A 26,194-nucleotide genomic window follows, 5' to 3' on the forward strand; every position below is an offset into this window, starting at 1 on the left:
CTAAGTCCCAGGTGTTTTACATAACATTTATTTAACCGGGCTATTCAACAGTCCCTAAATTAATAAACTAAGTATGTAGGAACTTTCTAAACTGTGACAGACTACCCATATTCTACTGATAATTGGTGAAAAGAGAAACATTATTTCCAAGGCATCTAAGTTGGATATCTAAATATATTTACCAGTAGAAAATGGCAATCCCTATAATTTTTCATCCCTTAAATCCCTCCACTCTGTGCTGTAAAGCAAGTGCCTGAAAAATGCTGTATTCAGTATTAAGCAAAGTGTGAATTATTGCTCCCTGACTTATTTAAATATCCTTTATAAGAAGAGCAGGAAGAAATTGTTAAACTGAAAATAAAAAGCCACAATGATAGGCAAATGATCATTCACTTGCTAGCAAGGAATTGCAATTTGGGGAGCACAGATTCTGTGTGTCCCACATGCAGGGTGAAAGCAAGGAGTTTTAATGAAGAAGTAGAAGAGGGAATAATTAAACAAGTTAAAGAAAACAAAGTTTGCTATGGATGTTAACTAGCTAAACTATTCTGGGTTATACATTGATTCACTACTGATTCCTACTTCAGAAAATCCCAAACCATCGGTCTTATGAACAGGATGTCCATTCTCCTGTTGAGTTTTCAAGAAATTGTTTATAACTGTTTATAGTTTTGCCCTCTCCAAAGATTTTGGCCCGGTTCCAAAAAGAAAAAAAAAAAAAAGGTATGGCAGTTTTTCTGCAGTGGCTCAGGCTGTATGTTAAAATTGTTCCAATCATGTCAGTTTTTCAAAAAAAGAATAAACAATAATGGCCTCCTCAGTAGATACATAGGTCACATTCTTCCCAAATTTATTTCTATTGGGCATAGCAAATGCGTATCTCAAGACAAATCCTGTCTGGTCTTATACAGACTGTGAGCTACCCACTCAGTTTGCTTTCTAGTGTGTTCTCTTTCTCACTCTCTCACTCCAGCTCTCTCTCTCCCTCTCCCACACACAAATTAAATGAATAATTAGTTGCATAAAAAGTAAAAGGTGAAAGATACCAAGTAATATTAGTTTCACTCTCTAGTTCAGATGAAAAATCTAGTTACCATTCCAAGGTGAAATTATCAACACTCTTCGATCCTCTCTCGTGCTCAAATGAGATTGCTACAAGATCTAAATCCCTAAAACGTATTAGGGTAGACCTAGTCTTTAGTCCTATAAATTTGTGACACTTAAACTATTTAGAGGGTGGTCACATGCTTAAGATTCTGGATATAGTTGTATAAGGGACCGTAGGTATCGAATGGAAGTTAAGGTCAACTAACAAAGGTAATGGGCCCATTAGAAATATTAACGATTAAGGTATAATAAAAAACTCAACAACCCATGAATAAACATGTGTTTTAGGAAAAATATTCAAAATAATTAATGTATACTTCCTAATAATCAGTTATCCTTTAGATTTAATAATGCTTTAAGGGATACCTTAATAGTTTTACATCAACTCTGGATGCTTTCTTAAAATTAGATAGGCATTATCCTGCTCTAGAATAAAATAAAACAATGCAGTGATGAACCAACAATTAAGGATGGTCTTATTTGTTACAGAGAAATTATTATACTTTTCTAGGAGCTCAGGAAAAAAATTCTGGAAAGTAGTGACCATATGTGATATAAAATTAGGAATGTTTTATTCCAAATGTAACTCTTATAACTAGAAGCTAAATCTCATGTTTCACAAATTTCTATTACTATCATGCTGTGTCCTAGAAGGCAAATACAGGAAGTTATTAATATTTATGGACTAAAAATGAAGCAAACATTATAAATTAAATATTACTTGTTTTCATAGAAGAGTACAGTAAACTGACCACAAATCTGGCAGATGATTTCCTATGGTAACAGAAAAAGAAAAACCACAGGGGGTCTTTAAAACAGTTAACCTTCGATATTATTAAATCTCTCACTTTACCACATGCAAGAGCCTGAGATTTCTTGATGTAAATAATAAATAGCTAATTCCTGGAATTTCAGCTAAAACTCTGTAGTCTTTTTATTCAACATAATGTAGCTTCATTTCACTATGTGGTTTTGAGAGGAAAACCGTAACAATCTACATGTAACCTGAAAAGTGTTTAAAGAGCTACTGCAAAGGTCTTTTGAATCTAATAAAGAATTTGATAAATTGATTGTTAATTAAATAATTCAAAACCAAAATCAGTGAGCTGAAGTGTGAAGATATCATTTTCTGCTAGAGGTGAAATCTGACTTGAAATTTTCCACTGCAGTCGAAATCATTGCCAATCGAGAACATACTCTCAGATATATTCTTCAAATTATAATAAAAGCCACCTTCAATGCAATGTCTTTATTTGATATCTATCATATTTCAGGGTCACATAGAATTGAATAGGGACTAAAATCATTGCAAGTGTGAAAAGTTAGTATTTAACATTCATAAAGTTTAAATACAACTAGAGGGGGAAAAAAGGATATTATTTAAAAGTTAACTTCCTGAAATCTTTTGTCTCAGTAATAATAATAAAAAAACTATACATAATTCAGAGTTCATGGAGATATATTATTATGTGCAAGGATCTCATAAGATTACTATTACAACCAATTTCCAAAGTGTCTTAGTGATTTCAGAAATTATTTAAATCACTTTTCCATATATTTTACAGTTAGCCATGTGTCCAGAGTAAGCAGGGGGGAAATGCCTTGAATTTGTACAGTGTAGTATAGTGTCATATTAATACATAGGTGAGGCCATTAATTGGTTATAATATTAAGTTTACATTTTGTGTTGAAATCAACAATAGGCAAACTTTTGTGAAAAAATTAATTTGAGGAACTCTTTTTATTGAATTGCATCAACCTCTTGCAAAAGGTCAGTCATTAGAAATGGAAGGTTCATAGAAGCATACATTTTAAAGAATACCATATTTTAGATTATGATTTTCTTTATATGAGTTTTCAAGTATAGATCCTAATTCATGTTTCTGCAATATAACGTTTTACTCTTTTAAAGGTGGAAATGTATGAGACCATAATTAAGTTATCTAAGGAAGAGCCAAGGTTACTGTTGTATTTCAGCTACAGTGAGAATTATGCATAATAAATAAACCTGCAAATGAGGAAACTTGGTGTGAATGCTCTGTTTTGATTTATATTTAAAAAAAAATTCAAATTCAGCTTCTTAAAAAGGCCCTTCTTGTAACTGTATGCAATATATGAAAGATTTCTGAAAAAATATCTTTTTAACAAAGAACATTTTTGTGATCTTGAAGGTGACTCTATGAACTTGATAGAACAAAGAGAGACTTCCTATTTTACTATTTTACAGTTATTTTGAATTAATTTACAAGAAAGTGCAAGGAAAAACCAGTAATTATCATCTACTATATTCACATGTTCTGCATAATCCTTTACTTAAATGATTTTGTTTAAACTTACAGCAATTCTGTGAGTTATTATATTTCCTCTCTATTGGTAGTAAATTGGGCTAAACAAAATGCAGCTAGCAAGTGGCATAGCTGGAATTCAAACTTAGTTTAATCCCCAAACCTATGCTTTTTCTTTCATAACAATACTTACCTCTCAAAGTGCAGTATACATCAACACACATATACATACGTATACACACACACATACACACACACACACACTTTTATTTCCTTTCTTGAAATATCTTTATAAATTAAAATAATCCTTAATGGGGTTCTAAACATTCTTTGATAGCAACATTTTGATACACTATATACAGATAGCTTTTCAAATAGTTTTTGGTATTAATAACCAAGAAGTACTTGTTAATTGCATACATACACCTATGAAAATGCATGTTACTCTTGTTGGTAAGATTCAGCTTTTAGAAGAATGGCAACTTTTATCCATTATTGTAATAATAAGGGGCTACTTGAGAGAAAGGAAAAATGGATTCTGATCTCTAAATCACATGTCTAGAATATAAAATTTTTACATCAATTTTCCACAATTAGAAAATGAATGTGTTTAAATGATAGTCCTTCAAGTGCCTTGAGAAATAACAGTTTTTTAGTTCTATGGACATGCCTGAAATTGCAGTTAGTGATTATCTAAATAGTGGTTTAAAGAGTATTAAGGTCTCAGTTAATAAGCTGTATCAATGACAAAATTATTTTTAATTCATACTGCCTGCCCTAGAGGAACTTAAAAGATAGGGCATCAAGTTATGAAAATTAAAAGATGGATAATCAACAGTAAAGGTAATAATAAAAGATGCTATCATACAGTGCTTCTAATTCCATTTTCAAACGAGCAGTATGGGCAATTATTCCTCTCACTTCATAGGAAGGTACCAATTAGAGTGTTGAGGGGTTACAATAGAGGAAAAGAGAATTATTAGATCTCAAAAAAGGAACAGTGTTGGCTAAAGTAGGAAGCAGAAAAGATTTTCTAATTCATATCACAATAATTGCACACTGAGAATAATGTTAGGTTCTTAGACAAAATATTTAAAAGAGCAAGTGGGACTGTATTAGGTAACTTAGAATCTACTTAGGAATGTTTATGTAAATACTCAAATTTTGTTCTGTAACTGTCTTAATATTCTAATATGGTACAAATATTTTAAATTTGAGAGTAGGGTACACAAATACTTAAATACTTCATTTGACTTTATTCATATTTGACTTATTCTGTGAGTGTCTGTGACTCAATTTTTATAAATAAAAAGATTCTATTGAAATAAATATAAATTTTATGTCATATTAACATATAATATCAACACCTATTACTATATTTAGCATAAGTAAAATATATGTCCGACTAGTTAGTAGAGAATTAATTTATTTAAAAATACATAAATGCATTCAATTGGGACCCACCTGACCCAATTTGTCTAATTGAAAAATTTTATAATTACAGTGTGGGTTTTTTTGTTTTGTTTTGTTTTCCAGTGTGTTTTTTTTTATGAAGTTTAAAAATGATATGAATTTTGGTAAGAAGAACTTTTAAAAATTAATACTCAGGTACTAATTGAATTCTACAATATGTAAAAAGAAGTTAATATCACCAAATTATCAACTTTGGAGACATTGATGTTGTTCTGTTTTATGGACAAAGCTTTGATAATTGTTTTGGAGATGGAATGAAAGTTCTCAAGGTTTAAAATTTTCAATTTAATAAGAAATGATGCTTATTAAATAAAGAGAAGATGTGATTCAGAATTCAAACTTTATATTTATAAAATATTCATGTATGTTTCCTTCCAGGGTGAAATGGTGAATATAACATTTATTTGCTTATTATATCTTTGGGACCAAAGAGACCAGTTAAGCTAGTAGCTATGCAAGGTATCATTTCAAATTTTAAGATCTATTACAACCAAAGTTATTTCTTCAAGTTTTCATTCCTTTTGAAAGTAAAGAGCAAAATACAGCTAGTTATAAACATATAATCCATATAGGCAAGAGTATATATAAGAAAGTTTCACCAAGTAGTTATATTTAATGAGATACACATGTAGAGCAATAATTTAAATTTAAAAGTTTTCATGTTCATTTACAAATGAATTCACTGCATTTCCTGATTATTTTCATCATAGTTCATGAATCTTTACAACTTTGAGTTGTTAACATAGTTTTCCCATTCATATCAGAATTTTTTTTTAATTTTTTTTTTCGACGTTTATTTATTTTTGAGACAGAGAGAGATAGAGCATGAACAGGGGAGGGGCAGAGAGAGAGGGACACACAGAATCTGAAACAGGCTGCAGGCTCTGAGCGGTCAGCACAGAGCCCGACACGGGGCTCGAACTCACGGGTGGTGAGATCATGACCTGAGTCGAAGTCAGACGCTTAACTGACCAAGCCACCTAGGCACCCCCATATCAGAATTTTTAAAAATTATTTTTGCTTTAATTATCTTCTCAAAATTTCTTACTATTTTAATACCATATCAGGCTTGCATTTGGTGGAAAGCAGATACTTAAATGTTTATTTATTTATTTATTTTGAGGGAGAAAGAGACAGTGTGTGAGCAGGAGAGGGACAGAAAGAGGGAGGGAGAGAATGTATCCCAAGCAGTCTCTGTGCTGAGCCCAACAAGGGGCTCCATCCCAGGAACCGTGAGATCTTGACCTGAGTTGAAATCAAGAGTCCAACACTTAACTGACTGAGCCACCCAGGCGCCCTGTAAAGCAGATAGTTTAGCAACAGTTTCATTTCCGTCCTGAAATATATATGTAAATATTTCAATAAAATATTAATATATGTAACATATAAATAATTATTGAATAATAAGTATTTATATTCATTTTTAATAATTATTATTTTTAAGCAAATCATTATTTAATAATAAATAATATTATTTAATAAATTATTTAATAAAAAATAATTTAAGAAATAATAATGATTCAATAAGAAACAATAAGTATAGATAATTTAATACATATATATATATAATTTCTATACAGATTTCATTGTATATTCATAGTATATTCATAATATTCCGAGTATATTAAAATTTCATATATCTCAATCTGCCTGTTTATATTTTAGCATAGGACTAAATATTGGAAAAGCAAATAAGCTAACTGAACATTCAAGTGCTGAAACTTATTTTTGTTTAACTACATCGTGGATAATAAATGTATATCTGCTTTCTTTGGCTATTTGAAATTTCAATGTGATTTTAGTTTGGAGTTTGGGAATACTCTGAAATGCTAGCTTTGTCATGCTGAGCATGCAAGAAGCCAGAAGTTCTCCTCTGTGTAAACTGCTCCCTGGATATAAATTTAAAACATTGTTCATTCTTCTAGGCAACCAGGACACCACTTAGTGAATTACTGTTTGTGTTAAAGGCCAATTCACCATCACACCTCTGAATTAGCTTTCTCAGAAAGCCAATTCTCACCCAAGAAATTGTAAGGCACAGAACTCTGAAGGGTGAAATATTATTGAAAAAAATCTCTAAAACCATTTGTATACCAAGAAACATTTCTAATCTAAATAGATGATTTCTCACACATATATGCTACTTTTTGTTAATGAAGTTAGAAATTGTTGACATTACTAAAATATATTAATTTAAAAGCTTGACTGAACTTTTTGCCATTGTTACCATTTTTTCAATCAATTGGTATTAGAACTGTAATAAAAGGGTCTACGTATTTTTAACATGATAACGTAGTCATAATTCACTAAATAGTTAAAAACTATTTACCTAAGTCAGTTTATAACTTCTGAAGTAATATATCACACTGAATGTAGAAGTCTATTTATTGTAAGACTTTATTTGGGTACTACAAAACTTAAAAATAAAGTCTGTAAATTGAATCATTGCATCTATGTAGGCAAATGTTCATCTTAGAATCATTGAAATTGGCATATTTCTTTAAAAGTTATATCAGGGGCGCCTGGGTGGCGCAGTCGGTTAAGCGTCCGACTTCAGCCAGGTCACGATCTCGCGGTCCGTGAGTTCGAGCCCCGCGTCGGGCTCTGGGCTGATGGCTCAGAGCCTGGAGCCTGTTTCCGATTCTGTGTCTCCCTCTCTCTCTGACCCTCCCCCGTTCATGCTCTGTCTCTCTCTGTCCCAGAAATAAATAAACGTTGAAAAAAAAATTTAAAAAAAAAGGTTATATCAGTCTTTTGTGACCCTAATATAATATATAGTCACCTTAAATAAAATAATGGTTATATAAGAGTAAAAGTTCAAACTCCATTGCAAAATATGTGTTTCCGGCCAAGTTGAAGGACCAGGAAGAGGGTTCAGCCTCCTCCTTGAAACAAGTAGAAAATCAGGAGGAATAATATGAAACATTTTTTTAAGATCTTGGTCATCAGGGAACAAAAGACAGTGATGTCTGAGAGACCAGTAAACAACAATGTGAGAACAATGCTTCCCCCAGGTCATGGGCTGGGAGATTTCCATACCATGTGACCTGGTGACAGGGATGTTAGAATGGGCCCAGGAGTTTCCATAAATTAAGGAGACAGAGCTGGAGTCTGGAGAGGCTAGTAAAGCTAGAGTTCAAAAGGCAAAGTACTGGAAAAGAGAAAATTGCACAGAGAAAAAAAAATTTGGACATCTGGACATCTGAAGAAATACTTCCTTGAGGCTTCAGCTGAGTTCTGAAGAGCAGAAACATGAGAAAATGATCTGAGGAATAATTAGAGGGATCAATCTCTAGAGCTCACATAGAACTATGAATAGTTCTTTTGCCCATAATCCAAAGTAGAGTATTTCATAATTCAAGAAGTAAAACATTAGGGAGAGTAGTCAAAAGGGTCTTGTTTGAGGAATGAGGCAAATTTAGCACTACGTTAACCACTGTTCTAATCCTAGTTAACAAAGCTTAAAGCACATTGCAAAAGGATCAAACTTTTTCCAAGTAGCTTAATTCCATCCCAGAAGAAAGCTCAGTAGTACTTACAGGAATACAAAATATCAAGTACCTTGGGTAGAATTCACAACACCTTCTATCCAATCAAAATTCACCAGACATGTGAAAAATTGGGAAGTATAACACACAATGAGAAGAAATACCAATCAATTTAAATCAGTCCATGACAGAGATGATAAAATTAGTAGATAAGAACATTAAAAGAGATACTATAACTATATTCCATAAAATCAAGAGACTAGAGATTTAATGTGTTAATTAGAAATTTGGAAGATGTAACTAAGACCCAAATTAAACTTCTAAAGTTGAGAACCACAATGCCTGATATGAAAAAAAACAATGGGTGGATTGACAGAAAATTGGACACTGCAGAGGAAGAGACTGCTGACATTAAGTATCAAGTACAGATTCATAAAAATTATCCAAAATATAACAGAAATAGAAATATGATTTAAAAATATTGGGATGCCTGGGTGGCTCAGTTGGTTGGGCGGCCGACTTCGGCTCAGATCATGATTTTGCGGTCTATGAGTTAGAGCCCCACAGTGGGCTCCGTGCTGACAGCTTGGACCCTGGAGCCTGCTTCGAATTCTGTATCTCCCTCTCTCTCTGCCCCTTCCCCATTCGTACTCTGTTTCTCTCTGTCTTTCAAAAAGGAATAAATGTTAATTTTTTTTTAAATATTAAGAGCATCATTGATTTGTGGGGCAACTTCAAGCAGCCTAACATATATAGAACTGAAATCTTAGAAATGCTATGTGTAACTGGAGCCCAGAAAATTATTTTTTCAAATTTGATAAAAAATTATAAACCAGCAAATCTATGAAACTCAACAATCTCTAAAGGCTAGAAAAATAAACATAAGTGTGTGTAAGTCAAAAATTACACCTTGAGCTGTAATTATTCAATTTATAAATGTTTACAGAAAATTAAGATTACATACTTTAAATATATATAGTTAAATGTACATCAGTTATACCTGATAGCTGTTAAAAAATCAACTTCTGAGGATTTCATAAAATGGTTGTCTTAAATATGCTATTTCATGTAGTAGGAATTACTCTGTTTGGCTGCTGTAGGCCTTTGCTCTCCCCACATGTCTCTTTCATCCCTTCAGTTGCTATTCTAAGCATGTTTTCATTCATTAAGAAGTAAGAGAAACAAGAGAACAAGATTTTTACAAGTCTCTGCTTGTATCTTGATTTCTAAAATTCTTTTGGCTAAAGAAAGTCACATGAATAAGAGGAGCAAAACATATTACCCACTTGTTATGAGGCCTGGACATGAGGGGAAGTACCATACCACAATATAAAATGGAAGAAGTGTATGTTTGTGCAAATGTCTGCCATTTAGTTTACATTAATGCAAAAGTATGGTGCTAGGTGATATGCATTTATACACATTTTATAAATTATATTTGGTCACAGAAGTAAAGCCTGAAGACAATAACAACAGCAAAACAGCAACACTCTATCCACCATTCATCCCAACTGTGTATTTTCAGAGTTTTTTTTTTTTTAATAAATATTGTTTTTATAAGCCAGGGAATCTTTGTATCTTTTCAAATCAGTTCATAAAAATCTAACTTAATTTTGTTAATTTTTGTTAAATTACATATTTTATATAGCCAGCCTTTTTCTCAAATAATTTTATAACAAATTCCTTAGTGCTTCTGCTGGTAATGCTGAGCTATTTTTTTTTTCTGTCAACAGATTAAACACATTGCTTATAGACATTATGTATTTAAAATTTTACTAAGTAGTACCACATCACTCTAATAAATAATACCAACTTAAATGTATAATTATTTGAGACATGCCAGTGTAAATACATTTAGTGTTAACATGTTCTACAATTTTTGTCAATCGTGGGGTGCCTGGGTGGCTTTGTGGGTTGAGTGTCTGACTTTGGCTCAGGTCATGATCTCACAGTTGATGAGTTCGAGCCTGGTGTAAAGCTCTGTGCTGACAGCTCAGAGCCTGGAGCCTGCTTCTGCTTCTGTGACTCCCTCTCTGTTTGCCCCTCTTGCACTCATTCTCTCTCTCTCTCTCTCTCTCTCAGAAGGAAATAAACATAATTTTTATTTAATTTTCGTCAATCTTATGGGTAAAACATCAGTTTGCATTGTTTTGTGTACCTTTATTAGAAAGTGTCAGCATTTTTCACATTAACTTATGATTCCTATTCTATGCCTTATTTGGCAGCATAATTTTTTATTAAATTATGCGTTATTATTTGTGGGACTGGCTTATATATTATAGACACTAGTCCTTTCTGTTTTATGAGTTGTAAATATTTTTCTCTTTTCCTATTTTTTGAAATACAGAAATATCCAAATTTTATTTGATAAAATAAGTCAGTGTCCTCCTTTATAATTTTGGAGAGTTGTAAAGACTTTCATGCATTCCTAATTATTATTTTTTGTATTATCTTAGAGTAGATATAAAGTCATTTTGTGTGTCATTTATCAATTTTCACATATTTTGTCTATATTTCATTTTTATCCTCATTTTTAAATAAACAACCTACATACTTACATTTTGAAAGAACTAGATGTTTTGGTATTCTATTTACTCTTGAAATTCATTTATTTATATTTCACTATTCATTCCTTCCTCAGTTCTTTGTTCATTTGGCCATTTGCAAACTAAATCTTTATATAGACTTAAGTGAATAAGAGGTTTCATTTGTAATAACAAAATAGGTAGCTGGTACAATAGTTTCACTCCGACACCAATCTCCCATAAATTTTTTCTTTGTTTCTGTGAATGTAATTCTCATTTTTCCAGTTTCAAGGCTTCTGCCCCTCCAGGCATCTCTCTGTGTTTCAATGATGAAGAAAAATTAAGGGGCGCCTGGGTGGCTCAGTCGTTCAGCTTCCGACTTTGGCTCAGGTCATGATCTCATGGTGGGTGAGTTCAAACCCGGTGTCAGACTCAGTGCTGATAGCGCAGAGCCTGGAGCCTGCTTGCATTTGGTCTGCCTCTCTCTCTGCCCCTCCACCGTTCATGCTCGCGCGCGCTCTGTCAAAAATAAATAAACATTTAAAAAATTTAAAAAAAGAAGTAACAGGTCTGTGTCATTGGTAAAAATTTTTAATCCTCTTATATATCGCCCACTTGTTATTAATCAAAACCATGTCACATGATCACTCCAGCTGCAAGGGTTCCGGATGGTGAATATACTAAGCCGGACTCAACACACTCCAAATGCAGGTTCTGTTTGCTGCAGAAGAGGTCACTCCTTAGCTAGGCTGCTAGTCTTGTGTCGTTTGCTAGCTGTATATTTTCTGGACATTCTCCTTTGATGTATTTTGTTGCTCAGTTTTTATTTGCTATATGAGATACTTAGGTTAATTTATTTCATGATTTTTACTTAATATTAAAGAAAATAAGTTTAAATATTTCCCTTTCTGTGGGATTTCTACATCCTCTGAGTATTGCCATAAAATGTTATTGCCTTGCACTGATTTCTTTTAAGTTCTAAGTTTTATTTTTATTTTTTAATGTGAGATTTATTTAGAATAGATGTTTTCGGATTTGTTTAAAGTATCTACCTGAGGGTTATTTATATTATTATAATTTATTTATCTTTTAATTGTCTTGAGGTCCAATAATGTGATATGGAGGAATTCTGCCTTCTGTAACTAATTAAAGTGTGTGCATGTGTGTGTGTGTGTGTGTACGTGTGTGTGTATTAAGGTAATTTTTGTAGCTGTTCCTTACACATATAAGAACTTTCTTTCTTTTCATGGGACATAGTGTCTCTCACTCTTTCTCTCTCTCCCAGAAATAAATATTGTCTGTGGAAAATTATACATTTTATTATTTGACTCATAAATTAAAACCGAAATACTCAAGTAAAATATTTTTATATCAATGTGGCATAAAATATCCAGAAGAGAATTTAAATTGGGAGGTATACTTTTTTTTAATGCTTGCATTTCTCAGTAAATTTTCCTCATGTATTTTATTATTTTTGTTTTTCTGTGTTTTAATATGTATTATCATTATGTTTTCATTGCATATTAAAACTTTTATCATCATGAAATTTTGTCTCTTTTCCCATTTGCTATCTGGTCCTAAATTCCACATTATCTAACTGTAGTCTTTTCGTGTCCTATTTTATTATATATTTTATTCTTAATTTGCCTCTGACATTTATTGAGACATATTTTAAGTGATGGACCAATAGACATACATATATTTTTAAGTAGGCTCCCCACCCAACATGTGACTTGAACTCATGACCCTGAGATCAAGAGTCACATGCTCTACCAACTGTGATAGTCAGGTTCCCTTTGACATATTTTCAATGATAGACATATTTTCTTTTTTTTTTTTAATTTTTTTTTCAACGTTTATTTATTTTTGGGACAGAGAGAGACAGAGCATGAACGGGGGAGGGGCAGAGAGAGAGGGAGACACAAAATCGGAAACAGGCTCCAGGCTCTGAGCCATCAGCCCAGAGCCCAGAGCCATCAGCCCAGAGTTCGCGGTCGAACTCACGGACCGCGAGATCGTGACCTGGCTAAAGTCGGACGCTTAACCGACTGCGCCACCCAGGCGCCCCTGATAGACATATTTTCAATGATAGTTTATTGATTTCAGCTCTGGGAGAAATATGTAACGTGCTTGGTATACGTGAATAAAAACAGTGAAAAAAGAAGTAACAAAGGAAGGATGGAGTTGCCTTACAGGAATATAAAACCCAGGCCTACCGTGATGATGGATAGATGAATGGATAGATAGATAGAGATGGACACACTGATACATTTTACACACATAGGGGCACATGCAAACAGGGATATTTTACATGTAGACTCCAATATATAATATATGGCTTGAAGAGATCTATAGAATAATAGCCAAATTTATAGGCACTAATTTCTAAGTAGTTTATAAAAGTATCTGTGCTAATTCTACATGGCAAGAAACTAAAGGAATTTGGTCTATGAATATTTTGAAAATTTTGAGATAGCCTTTTAAAATATTTTAATAATTTTATATGTATTATGGTTCTTAATATATAACTGACTTTATCTCATTAAAAAAATCTATTTATTCAAATTAACTAAATTAGGAATAATTCATTTCTGTGAAAAATGCCATTGGAATTTTGATAAGGATAGCATTGAATCTATAGATTACTTTGGGTATAGAAATTTTAACAATATTTATTATTTTAAAATGTGAACATGGATATATTTTTATTTATTTGTGCCTTATTTCAACCTACAAATATATAGCAATCAAAACAACGTGGTACCAGAATAAAAGCAGATACATATACCAATAGAACAGAATCAATAGCCCAGAAATAAACCCACATGTATATGGTCAACTAATATTTGACAAGGGAGTCAAAAATACTCTGTCGGGGAAGGGTAGTTTCTTTAATAAATGATATGGGGAAAAACTGATATTCACATGCAAAAGAAGTAAATTGAACCCCTATCTTACAATGCTCACAAAAATTAACTTGTAATGGCTTAAAACTTAAACGTAAGACCTGACACTATAAAATTTCTAAAAAAAAATATAAGGAAAAAGCTCAATGTTGGTCTTGGCAAAGAATTTTGGGATATGAAAACAAAAGCACAAGCAACAAAACAAAATTCTACTAGTGGGATGACATCAAATTGAAAAGCTTCTAGGGAACAGAAGAAATAATCAACACAAGGAAAAGGCAACTTACAGAATGGGAGAAAATATTTGTAAGCCATATATTTGATAAGAGAATAATATCCAAAATATATAAGGAGCTCATACAATACAATAATAAAAATAAGCGAATAATCCAATTACAAAATGTACAAATACCTGAATAGACATTTTTTTTTCTAAAGAAAACATACAAATGAGAAAACCTACAAAAGGCCAACAGAAACTTGAAAAGATGTTCAACATCATTAATTGCCAGGGAAATGCATATCAAAACCACAATTTTATATCACCTCACATTGTTAGACGGTTATCAAAAGATGAAGGGGCACCTGAGTGGTTCAGTTGGTTAAGCATCTGACTCTTGGTTTTGACTCAGGTCATGATCTCACAGTTCGTGAGTTTGAGCCCTGTGTAGGTCTCCGTGTTGACAGTGCAGAGCCTGCTTGGGATTTTCTCTCTCTCTCCCTCTCTCCCTCTCTCTCTGCCCCTCCCCTGTCTATGCTCGCTTTCTCTCCCTCTCTCTCAAAATAAATAAACTTAAAAAAAAAAGATGAAATAAGTGCTGGCAAGGATGTGTCGACAAGGGACCCCTTGTGCACTGTTGCTGAGGATGTTAATTGGTGTAGCCAAATGGAAAACAGTATGGAGGTTCCTCAAAAATTAAAATTAGAACTACTGTATAGTCCAGCAATCCTATTTCTGGTCATATATGTGAATGAAATGAAATTACTATCTCAAAAAGATATCTGCAATCCACTCCCATGTTCACTGAATCATTATTCACAATAGCCAAGATATAGAGACAACCTGAGTGTCCATTGACAGCTGATGAATAATGAAAATATGATAGTATTACACAGTATAGAATATATGTACATATACAAAAGAATAGTGTTTGGCCATAAAAAAGGAAGGAACTCTTGACATGTCTGAGATGGGTGGACTTTGAGGGAATTATGTTAAGTTAAATAAGCCAGACAGCCAATGACAAACAAAATACTGTATTGTATAATTTCAGTTATGTATGTAGTCTAGAAAAGTGAAACTCATAGAAACAGTATGGTGGTTGCCAGGGCCTGGGGGATGGGGCAAAATGGGAAGATGTTTGTCAGAGGGTAAAGATTTTCATTTATAGATGGATAAGTTCTGGGGAATCTAACATGTAGCGTGGTCACTAGATTTAACAATACTGTGTTATATACTTGAAATTTGCTAAGAGTGTAAATCTCAAGTGTTAGCTCTCCCACCACACACATACAGACAGTAACTGTATGGGGTGGTAAATATGTTAGCTGACTTCATTATGGTCATCATTTCATGATATATAGATATATTGAATAGTCACATTGTATACCTTTAACTTGTATAGTGTTATAAGTCAGCTATATCTCAGTAAAGCCAGGAAGAACACAAATGCAAATAAAATAAAACCCAAAACATAAGAATAATAGGACTACTCATTTTACTCCACTCAGAATCTAAGGTTAGATATCAATTATTCATGTGTACCACAGCTTTGCCCATAGTGGTTCAAATTGTGTAAAAAAAGAAAATTCATTTCATACATGCTCATTTTTATGTTTTAAATATTATTCTAATGTTTTTCTGTAACACAGCTGAATCTTGTAATATGTTCACTTTACTTTATTGTCCTTTGATACATAGCACTCAAATTGAATACTAAACATTAATATGCAATGGATCATCTAGCATATAATATCTCAGTAAGTTATACTGCATAGTCGATTGTAAAATTAGTTGTGTTAATATTTTTTTTTCAACGTTTATTTATTTTTGGGACAGAGAGAGACAGAGCATGAATGGGGGAGGGGCAGAGAGAGAGGGAGACACAGAATCGGAAACAGGCTCCAGGCTCTGAGCCATCAGCCCGGAGCCTGACGCGGGGCTCGAACTCACGGACCGCAAGATCGTGACCTGACTGAAGTCGGACGCTTAACCGACTGCACCACCCAGGCGCCCCAGTTGTGTTAATATTTAAGTAATGGATATAAATGACTCCTTGACAAAACAAAATTCAAATTTAAAGAAACATTTTATTTTACTATTTTTTATTAAATTTTTTTTAATGTTTGTTTATTTTTGAGAGAGAGATAGATACAGAGCATGAGTGGGGAAGGGACCGAGAGAGAGGGAGACACAGAATCCAAAGCAGAATCCAGGCTCTGAGCTGTCAGCCCAGAGTCCAATGCAGGGCTTGAATTCGCAAGCTGTGAGATCATGACCTGAGCTGAAGTCGGCCGCCCAACCGACTGAGACACCCAGGTACCCTGTAAACATACTTTTTAAAACTGTTTCCAGATCTACCAAGTTTTATATCTTATATAGAAAACAGTTGAAAATCATTAGGGAAAAAATGTATATATGGGATAATTATGGGGTTTGAAATACAAAAAGTAAAGCAATTTTGTTTTTGTTCCTCCTAGATTTAAATTATTTCTACCCTATTTTTGAAAAGATGTGTTTGGCAATTTTGTGGTGACCTAATACTGTGCAATTTTATTAAACTCACATAGAAAGATTGTTATTTGACTCTATCAAGGCAAAATTACCTACTTAGAGAAGTGTATCAGTTCTGTTAAATATGTGACAAATTTTTGAATTGAATTCACATGGACACATACAGCTTATAAATTAGCAGTGTCCGTTATATATTGTCTAAATGCATAAAATAAATGTCTTATCCTAAAGGTAAATTTTCCTGTATTTTATATTTTCAAATAACTTAAGCACAACTTGTCACAAATCAGTTGAATACAGAGTTAAATTTTAAAATTATAAATAAAAAAAGCTTCAGAATACTTAAATTTTATAATTTTCTAATCTTACTGTAATTTAGATGAGTTCATTGTAAAGTTAACAGAAGGACTTGTAGCATTATTCTTTAAGATATATACTTGAATTGAGTCCACAGGCTCACACATTATATAACAGATTACAGTGCAAATCTTCTAAATAGGGAGAGCAAACAGCCACATTTTTAAGGTATGGTCTAAAGGACCTACTTAGATTGCCTGTGATAATACATTCTAAAGGGGAGAAAGGGGAGTAAAATAATCCTGTGATAAGCCATCTTTCTTCAGGGCCTGCAGGCAGATAAATGTCTAAATCATTCCTAAGAGTTGTGTCTTGTATTCATGAAGATAAGGAACCTTGCCTTGAGCCAAAAGTAAATGGTCATATAATTTAATGTATGCTTAGCTCTCTATAAACCCATCATATTTTTGTACATGGTTATTTTTTTAATAAAAAGTTGTTCTTAACGTTATGATGATAAGGTGTACATTTAATTTACCTAAAGATACTTTCAAAAGCAGTTAATAGGTTCTACTTACCTGGTCTAATCAAAATTAAAAGGTATTGATTAATACTGTGGCCATTTTATTCCTTAGTCTAGTACTGTGCCTAGTTATCCCTCACATATTTGTGAAATGAATGAATGAATTCAATTAATTCTTTAATTTTTAAAGCTAAGACCTTAACCATATTTATTTCCAAAGCCAGGTGGCATCTTTTACACTGTGTAAGAATGTTTACATTAAAAAATGAGATTATTTCTTATACTTTCTAAGTTGCTATCTGATGCACAAAACAAAACTTAACTAGAAGTTCCAGATGTTTTTCAAGGCTTTGGCTAAAAGCACTGTGAAGTAATTTTTTGTCCTTCTTATTATATGATGAGTTAAACTGTTTTCCAAAGACCTCAGATCACTCTGTAAAGATCACTTGAAAACTACTACATTATATCCTCCCTTCTTTCCTGTGTCCAGATTTTTATCTTCTCTCTCACTTTCCATCTCTAGTTCTCCTGAGACATATTTTTCAATAAGGTCAAAAATAGAACTATTGATTGTGTCTGACAAGTGTCAAAAGTATTTTCTGTTAAAAAGAAAGAGAAAAGACGACAATACCTAAAAGTCTAATCAAAGCTAGTGAGATGGATGGTGTTACATTAAAAAGGAACATCCATTATTTCCCCAGTATAACTTTTAAACCTTTTGTTATTTGTCATTATATATCTGTAAGGTTTTCTTTTTTTCAGAGATTAATTTTCAATTTAACATTCTACCAAGCAGCTTATATTTTTATTACCTTCCATGAGTAAACATATAATACCTTGAAAGTTACATACTTCACCTAAACAAGGAATCCGTGAAGTTGGCTATAGATACATTGAAATCTTTTTTATAAAACGTGAAGTTCTTCTATCAATATAACTGAGTTGAGAATTATGCCAATAAGGACATTGCTATAAAAAGTCATTATTTTCCCACTGCTATTATTCCAAAAAAATGTAATTCTATTTTAAAAATAAAACTGCATTCCCATGTAAAGACATAATACTATATGAACATTCTCATATACACAATAGATAAATTGAAAATTCCAAAATATATTTCAAATAATTTTGCAGCAAAGTGTGTTATGCGATTCTTTAGTCAAAAGTTACGGATTTTATGCATTATTTTATTTGACTTTTAAACTTCATTTACACTGGTGTTTTTCATTTATCTAATAGGTAAAATAATTTAAATATTACAGGTAAGTTAATTTTGACAATAAGCCTTCAGGTCAGGATTAGTTAGTATACACTTAGTATCAAACTTTGCAGACTTCTGCCTCCAAGTAAGACATAGAATGTTTCAAGAGAATATCACTTTTACTCTAATAATGAAGAAAAAAACAGAAAACTGACAAAATCGTAGTTTTAAGAACCCATTAAGGAAATGAGGATGCAAATAAACTTTAATGAAGTAAAACCTATGAAGCAACAAGGCCCTCTTAGGAGAAAAGAGACCTAAATCTGCTTTCATCCTTGGTGGAGTGGATGAAGGAGGAGGAATTCATCAGGGAATGGGGTAAAGTGAAACAAACCGAAATTAACATACAGTAGTGGTAGTAGTACTAGCAACTAGCAAATAATGCCAAATGGTGTCTGGCATGATTATGGAGAATCCTGAGGGGCTCCACCTTGCAAGCAAGTCTTCATCTACCTGTCAACTCTCTACATTCTTCAGTGAGAACGGGAGTTGCAGCCAAAAGACTAAAGAAGAGGAAGGGTGGATAGAGAGACCTTTCATCTGAGGCATTTGGAGCCCACCGAAGACTGAGGGCAGGTCTGGATAACTGAAGGAAAACGAAATGAGGCTTTCTGGGCCTTCAGTAACTAGGAGGCTATGGCTGTTGAACACTGTGGGGAGGGAGAAACAGTTAAGATAAGCTCCTTAGAGGTAAACATTCTGGGAAATACCAGGCATGGCTGCTACAGGTTGTGTAGCCCAGGAACTAAAGCAACGCCTCTGAGCACATTGTGTCTTCTCAGAGTCTAAAGCACAGCATCCTAAGGATGTGGCAGGATAGGGAAGTTGAGAAAATAAAAAAAAAAAAAATCACCAAGGCTTTTCAAGCTTTCACTGAATGCTAGACCACAGTTCTTCAAAATGTAGGCTCAGGGAAGCAGGGCAGAGAACAAACGAGAGAACATCTGAATATCATAAAGGCAGAAGTAGGAGTAGGAGGCAGAAGTAGATAGCAAATAGAATTTTTCACTAACCCAAATAGCTGAGAGCCAAATCTCCTGTGATTTAGAGTGTTGGTTCTGTGTGTAAATCAAAAAAAGTGATTTTTACAGTGTCCTTGGTGGTGAGATCCCAGGCGCTGCTGAAGTGAATGAACCTCATCAGAACTGAACTCAATATAAACATTAGCTTAGGCTAGAATTTCCCAAGAACACATTTATCGACTCAGGGACTCACATTACTGTTCAGAAAGATAAAGGATGCGCCCTTTTCTGAAGGTAATATTATTTATATCATTTTCTTCCGAATTACAAAAAAATCATGAAAAGGAGCCATAAAATATAACATCATCAAAGAATGAAACCATTAATAGAAACCACTGTAGAGATGGCCTAAATGTTAGAATTATCAAGCAGAGAATTTTAAAAGTTTGTAGTAAATATGCTAAAATGTGTAGCAGAAACTTGAGTGAACAGAGGAAGTATTGAAGTAGAAAATGTCAACTATTTTTAAAAATCCACATGGAGATGTTAAGAAAAATACATCTCCGTTTGGATATCAGAAAAATGGACACAGGGAAGAAAAGAATCTGTGAATTTGGACAGCGATTTTAAAGATGATCTAAACTGAGGCAAGAAGAAAATGCAGGGTAAGAACTATTGACAGAACATTTGAGATCTTTAGTGCAATAAAATATATTCTATATATGTAAACTGGAGTTCAAAAAGAAAAGAGATTAGAATTAATCTCGTTAGAATGAGAAAAAAATGAAGATATAATTGCTAAGATTTTCAAAATTTGGAAAAGTACCTGTAGAATCAAGAATCTCAGCAGACACTATGCAGGAGGAAAAAAATAAAACCATACCCAGGTATATCAAAATCAAATCAAAGAAAATCATATCTAAATAGAACTTCTGTTAAAAACAAACCAACAACAACAACAACAAAAAACCCAAAGAAACAAACAAAAAAACTGTGTACACTCAATAGTAGCTCCCCAAAGATGTCCATATCCCATATCCCATATGTCCATATTCCAGAACCTGTGAATACCTTACCTTATATGGCAAAAGGAACTTTGCAGATGAGATTAGGAGAAGGATAGGGATATGGGGAGATTATCCTGGATTATCTAGATGGGCTCCATATAATTACAAAGGTCCTCCTTGTAAAGGAAAAAATGAGACAAAAGACTGAGATCTGAGAAGATAATGAAAGCCTAGAACAGGGAACAGAGATATTTGAAGATGCTATGTTGCTGGCTTTAAAGGCAAAGGAAAGTACCACAAGCCAAGGAAAGACAGGCAGCCTCTGGAAGCTGCAAAAGATAGATACTGCCCTGGGCCCTCCAGAAGAAACACAGTGCTGCCAATACCTATGGTTTAGGTCAATAGAACCATTTCAGAGTTGTAATTTCCCAAATTGTAAGAGAGTTGATTTGGGTTGTTTAAGCCATCCAATTTGTGGCAATTTGCCACAGCATCAATAAGGTAGTAAACTACCAAAGGAGAAAGCCATGGATCATATTGAAAAACGTTAAGAAAAATGGCAAAATTGTCATCATAAAAAATGGTGAAATAATATCTTTTAAAGGCTAAATTTGGGGTGCCTGTGTGGCTCATTTGGTTGAACGTCAACTCTTGATTTTGGCTCCGCTCATTATCACATGGTTTGTGACATGGAGCCCCATGCTGGGCTCTGCACTGGCAGCACGGAGCCTGCTTGGGATTTTCTCTCTCCCTGTCTCTGCCCCTCCCCTGCTCACTCTCACAGGTTGTCTCGCATGTGTGTGTGTGCAAAAAAATAAATAAACATTTTTAAAAGGCTACATTAAACAAAATAAATAAATGAAAATTCAATAATTATTTCAGCAGTACATCCAGAATGAATGAAGGTAAAAAAAAAAAAAAAAAAAAAAAAAACACTTGTAGGACAAACAAAAAATGAAAAAACAAATATTTCTTTCCTACAGAATACACTATAAGAGTAATTAAAATAAAAGCAACAACAGCAACCTAAGTTGTACAGGTTTAAGGGTAATTGTATTGGATCAAAACCTAATTTTCAGAAACAAAATAATGAAGATTACCAGAAAGGATCAATCAATGTCTCTTTTTCTTTCTTATTTAGAAAATAAAATAAAACAGCATTTAAAATAGCTTTAATGTCAAATAATTAATCATAAGGCATACAAAGGAATGAAAGACCTCTCTATAGAAAACCTAAATAATAGAGAGGCATACCATATTTATGGATTGGAAAACTTAATATTATGGTGTTTATTCTTCCAAATCGATAGATTTAAATAAAGCTAGAAGACAGTATTTGTTTTTTAATTGCAATATGATTCTAAAACATATTTGTACATTCAACAAATCTGAACTGGACAAAACTATTTTGAGAGAATAAATAAAATAAAGAAAAGAAAATGCTCCAGCCTTCACTCTAGGCAGCTTTGACATATACAAAGGATATCTTAGGATAATACACAAAAAGTAAAATCAAAAAGACAAAAAATAAATAGAACTTCATAAAAAATAAATTTCTGTTCATCAAAAGACTTCATTAAAGAAATTAATAGGCATAAACAAACCACAGACTAAAACACACACATACATATATATCTGTCAAAGGAATATATACAGAACTTTTAAAAACCAATATAAAATTAAAGTCTTTTTATAATGTTTATTTTCAGAGACAGAGAGCGCATGTGTGTGAGAGGGGCAGAGAGAGCGAGACAGAGGTTTCATAGTGGGCTCCACATTGACATCAGGGAACCCAACGTGGGGCTTGAACTTATGAATGCAAGATCATGATTTGATCTGAAGTGGGATACTTATCTGACTGACCTACTCAGGTGCCCCCAAACCAATATAAAATTATATATGACTGAATAAATATGGACAAAAGTCTTGAATAGATATTGAAAAATGAAAATATGAATGTCTAGAAGGTACATTAAAAGATGTTCATCATCATCATTTATCAGGAAAATTAAAATGATTGTAACTATGAGATGCCATCCCATACCTACTAGAAAGGCTAAAATCCAGAAGGATGATAAGAACATGATTTAACAAAGATGTAGCAAATGTGGAACTCACATATAAGTGTAAAATAAGCAGCTACTTTGAGCAATATTTTGGTAATATTTTATAAAATTAAATATAGATCTACCTTATGACAAAGAAATTTCACCACTAAATACTTACTTAATAAGTGAAAACGTATTTCCAAACATATTTGTGCATGAATGTTCGTCACAGTCTTGTTCATGATAGTCCCAAACAGGAAAACAACTCAAATAATCATCCACAGGAGAATAGATAAGTGGATATTAATATATCCATAAAATGGAATACCACTCGTCATTAAAAATGCAAAATCACATATGGTAACACGGATAGTTCTCAGAAAAGAAATGTTTAATGAAGGATGGCAAACACAGCAGTGCACATACTGTATGATTGATTTCATCAAACCCAAAGGAGATAAAGTTTTCTATGGTGAAAGAAATCAGGGCTGCATTGTGACTGTGGACCCTAAGCACATTTGACTCTTCTCGTGTAATAAGAAAAATAATAATATTATGTAACATTTCCTTTCACCTAAACCTTATTTTTCCTTCTGGCTTTAAAATAAAGCATTTCCAGGAGCCACAAAGAATACTGAGAGCCCTAGGCAGTGTGTCTTGACCGATATCAAAATGGTGCTTCTCTCTGAGGTGAGGAGTTGAGCTTGGGATTGCCAGGAAAGGTCAGAAGTGAACTTGATGTAGATGGAAATATTATATATCTTAATAAAAGTGTTAATAGAGTGTAAGATTGTCAAAACTGAATTGCTTGAGATCTATGCACTTACTAAAATATAAATTCTGTCTCGAGCTAAATATATAAATCAAAATGTTCATATTCAAATTTATCATATTCCTAAATATATGTCTAAAGAAAATTAAAATAATGGGTGAAATTAGGAATTAATTCTTGCCTTCCTAAAAGAACATTTTATCCCTTTATTCTCATTGCTCTGTGCTTCCTATCCCAGATCTCCTAAAAAATGTTAAAGCTTCACAAAGTCCATCCTTTCGGTCCAGCTTAATTTTGTCTTTATGTTTACAGCATTCTAGTGGCTCAATCTCCAGAAGTTAGCAGAGCTAAACAATAATAAGTAATTAAAAAGGAATTTTTCTTTACTTCTGTTCCTCAGGACAGAAGGAAAATGTGATCCTCTTTTTTTTTTCTTTTCTGCACTCTAACATTTATTTTTAGAAATTGCTCCTGTCAATCTGGAAGGCTATTTAACAACCTTTCTTGCTTTACTGTAAAGAAGGGGAATGTATGCCACTCCACCTGACCTATCATATTACCCCTTTTTTCTAGTCACATGGATTAATCAGGCATGGGCATCTGATCCAATTAGGACCAATTAGAAACCTTTTGAAGAGGTTGATATCCCAAATGATGATTATCTCTTCTACAAAGATAAAAGGTTGTTGGCACCATTTAAGTCTAGAGTAGCTTGAAATCATCATTGCTGTAGGGTGGAAGTACTACTGAGGAAAATGAGGCCAATGGTAAGGAAATAGTTTCAGAGGAAAGAAAAAAAACAAAAAAGAGAGATTCATGATGACATTGAAGAATATCTGAAAAGAGCATGTCTAAAATTAGAAACAACCTCGGACATGAGTTACAAGGGCCAGAGATTCTCTTTGTGTAGAATGTAAGGAAGCCCATGAACATTTCTACACTAATAGTTTTCTGTCCCTTTTCTTGCAAGAATTGTTAGAAATATAATCTTATTTACAGCTATAATTATCATTAGATATTTATAATAAATTCAGTGTTGAAATAAAACACACATTGCATATTAAATTTTAATTGTAAACAAAATAAATGCAAAGTGCTGGTATGAACAATCACTTATGTTTATTTATATATATATTTTAAATATTTATGCACATTCATATGGGTGTAAATAAATGGCATCCATGGCTAAGATATATTAACATACTTGTCATCTATATATTGCTTAAAAATAAAGTTGGCTTTTCTCAGATAAGTACATTTGCATTTTAATTTTTCAGTAGATCCTAAATTACCACAACATATTTTATAAACTTCTGCAGGTAAAATTTTAAAACAATACAAAGCAGAGCTAAGCAACCATATAGATACATTAACAGAAATTAACATGTGGGGCTTTGTGACATATCTGGAGCAAAATTTCTTAGACAAAGAAGGCTAAAAGGTAATCTATGGGTCGAACATATTTGTGCGTGCTCTGTAATTCCATCTCCATTATGTAGATTAAGGAGTAGGGCACAGACCAGTTCTCTTATATTCAGTACTCCTGTTGGTATGTTGAACTCAAGGAGCATTACACACATCTAACGTATAACATCACAAATTGTTTTCTCGATAATTACATTAATATAATTTTTATATTTGTAATTGTACATGCAAGAATCGAAATTGTTTTAAGTGATGGCAAGAATGAGACAATTTTGTTTTAAGCTTTTCTTATGAAATCAGCCAAAGGCATGATGTATTTGATCCACAAGTAGGGACACGAACCAAGGTACAGAGTGTCATTAGATAACCAGATAGTTTTTTTGTTCTGTTTTGCTTTTTTTTTTTTTTTTTTTTTTTGCCACTGTCAATTCCCTCAGCAGAAAGCTGTCCATGCTCTGTACAGAAGCATTGACAAGTCCACATCCTCCAATTCTAAATGTTAGAATTCTTCAACTCCATGCAGAAACCAGCTAGTAGTCTCTCACTTCCAACTCCAAATTTGAGATAAAACAAAATCTAATTAACAGATCTGGGGTTAGTCCTCTCCCTTTATTAAATCAGCTATGGTCCAGGTGTGTACATTTTTTTTTAATGTTTATTTATTTTGAGAGAGACAGAGAGAGCAAACGTGCACTGGGGAGAGGCAGAAAGAGTGGAAGAAAGAATCCCAAGTAGGCTTCGCCTTGTCAATGCAGAGCCTGATGAGGCACTTCATCCCAAGAACTATGAAATCATGATATGAGCTGAAATCAAGAGTTGGACTCTTAAACAACTGAGCCACCCAGAGGTCCCTGGTGGGGGAACCTTGAGGCCTTTGTAAGACATCTCACACCAACTGTTCTTAAATGGCATTCTGTAGACCACATCATATTGTATTAAAAACAAATCCACAAGGGGTACCTGAGTGACTCAGTCGGTTAGGCATCCAACTCTTGATTTCAGCTCAGGTCATGATGTCACGGTTAATGAGGTCTAGCACCACACTGATAGGGCAGAGCCTGCTTGTGATTCTCTCTCTCCTTCTCTCTCTACCCATCCCTCTTCCTCTCTCTCTCTAAAAAGACAAACAAAAAAACCCCAGAAATTCACAAGAAAAGAAACCTATATCCTCTTTCTGCTAAGTTTTGAATGTTTGTTCCATTCTAAGTGTTCTTTCAAATGTAGAGTTCAAAATTTAAAGATTAGTTACAACTGTATTTAAGAAGTACAGTCTAAACACCTCCCCTTTCCATATATACCTACTAAAATTCTAACAACCAAGCAAATGGAACAACTCATTACATTCTACTTAGTGTAGAGATTCCACAGAAAGTATGCTAAC

General features: G+C 33.2%; 1 protein-coding gene and 1 long non-coding RNA gene across 7 annotated transcripts in view; one reads left to right on the forward strand and one right to left on the reverse strand.

Annotated features, from left to right (window-relative positions):
- The window catches only part of LOC125164621 (uncharacterized), a 21,971-nt gene extending 6,391 nt beyond the window's left edge, over positions 1 to 15,580 (reverse strand). The window contains exons 1-2 of the long non-coding RNA XR_007151833.1: positions 15,512 to 15,580; positions 1,829 to 1,881 (exon numbers count right to left, since the gene is read on the reverse strand). This is a non-coding gene — a long non-coding RNA (uncharacterized LOC125164621). The remainder of the gene's footprint in view (positions 1 to 1,828; positions 1,882 to 15,511) is intronic.
- The window catches only part of FSTL5 (follistatin like 5), a 1,137,298-nt gene that overhangs the window by 565,449 nt on the left and 545,655 nt on the right, over positions 1 to 26,194 (forward strand). The gene's annotated exons all lie outside the window — the stretch shown is intronic.

This window comes from Prionailurus viverrinus, chromosome B1 (genome assembly GCF_022837055.1).
Source record: "Prionailurus viverrinus isolate Anna chromosome B1, UM_Priviv_1.0, whole genome shotgun sequence".
Classification (NCBI taxonomy): domain Eukaryota; kingdom Metazoa; phylum Chordata; class Mammalia; order Carnivora; family Felidae; genus Prionailurus; species Prionailurus viverrinus.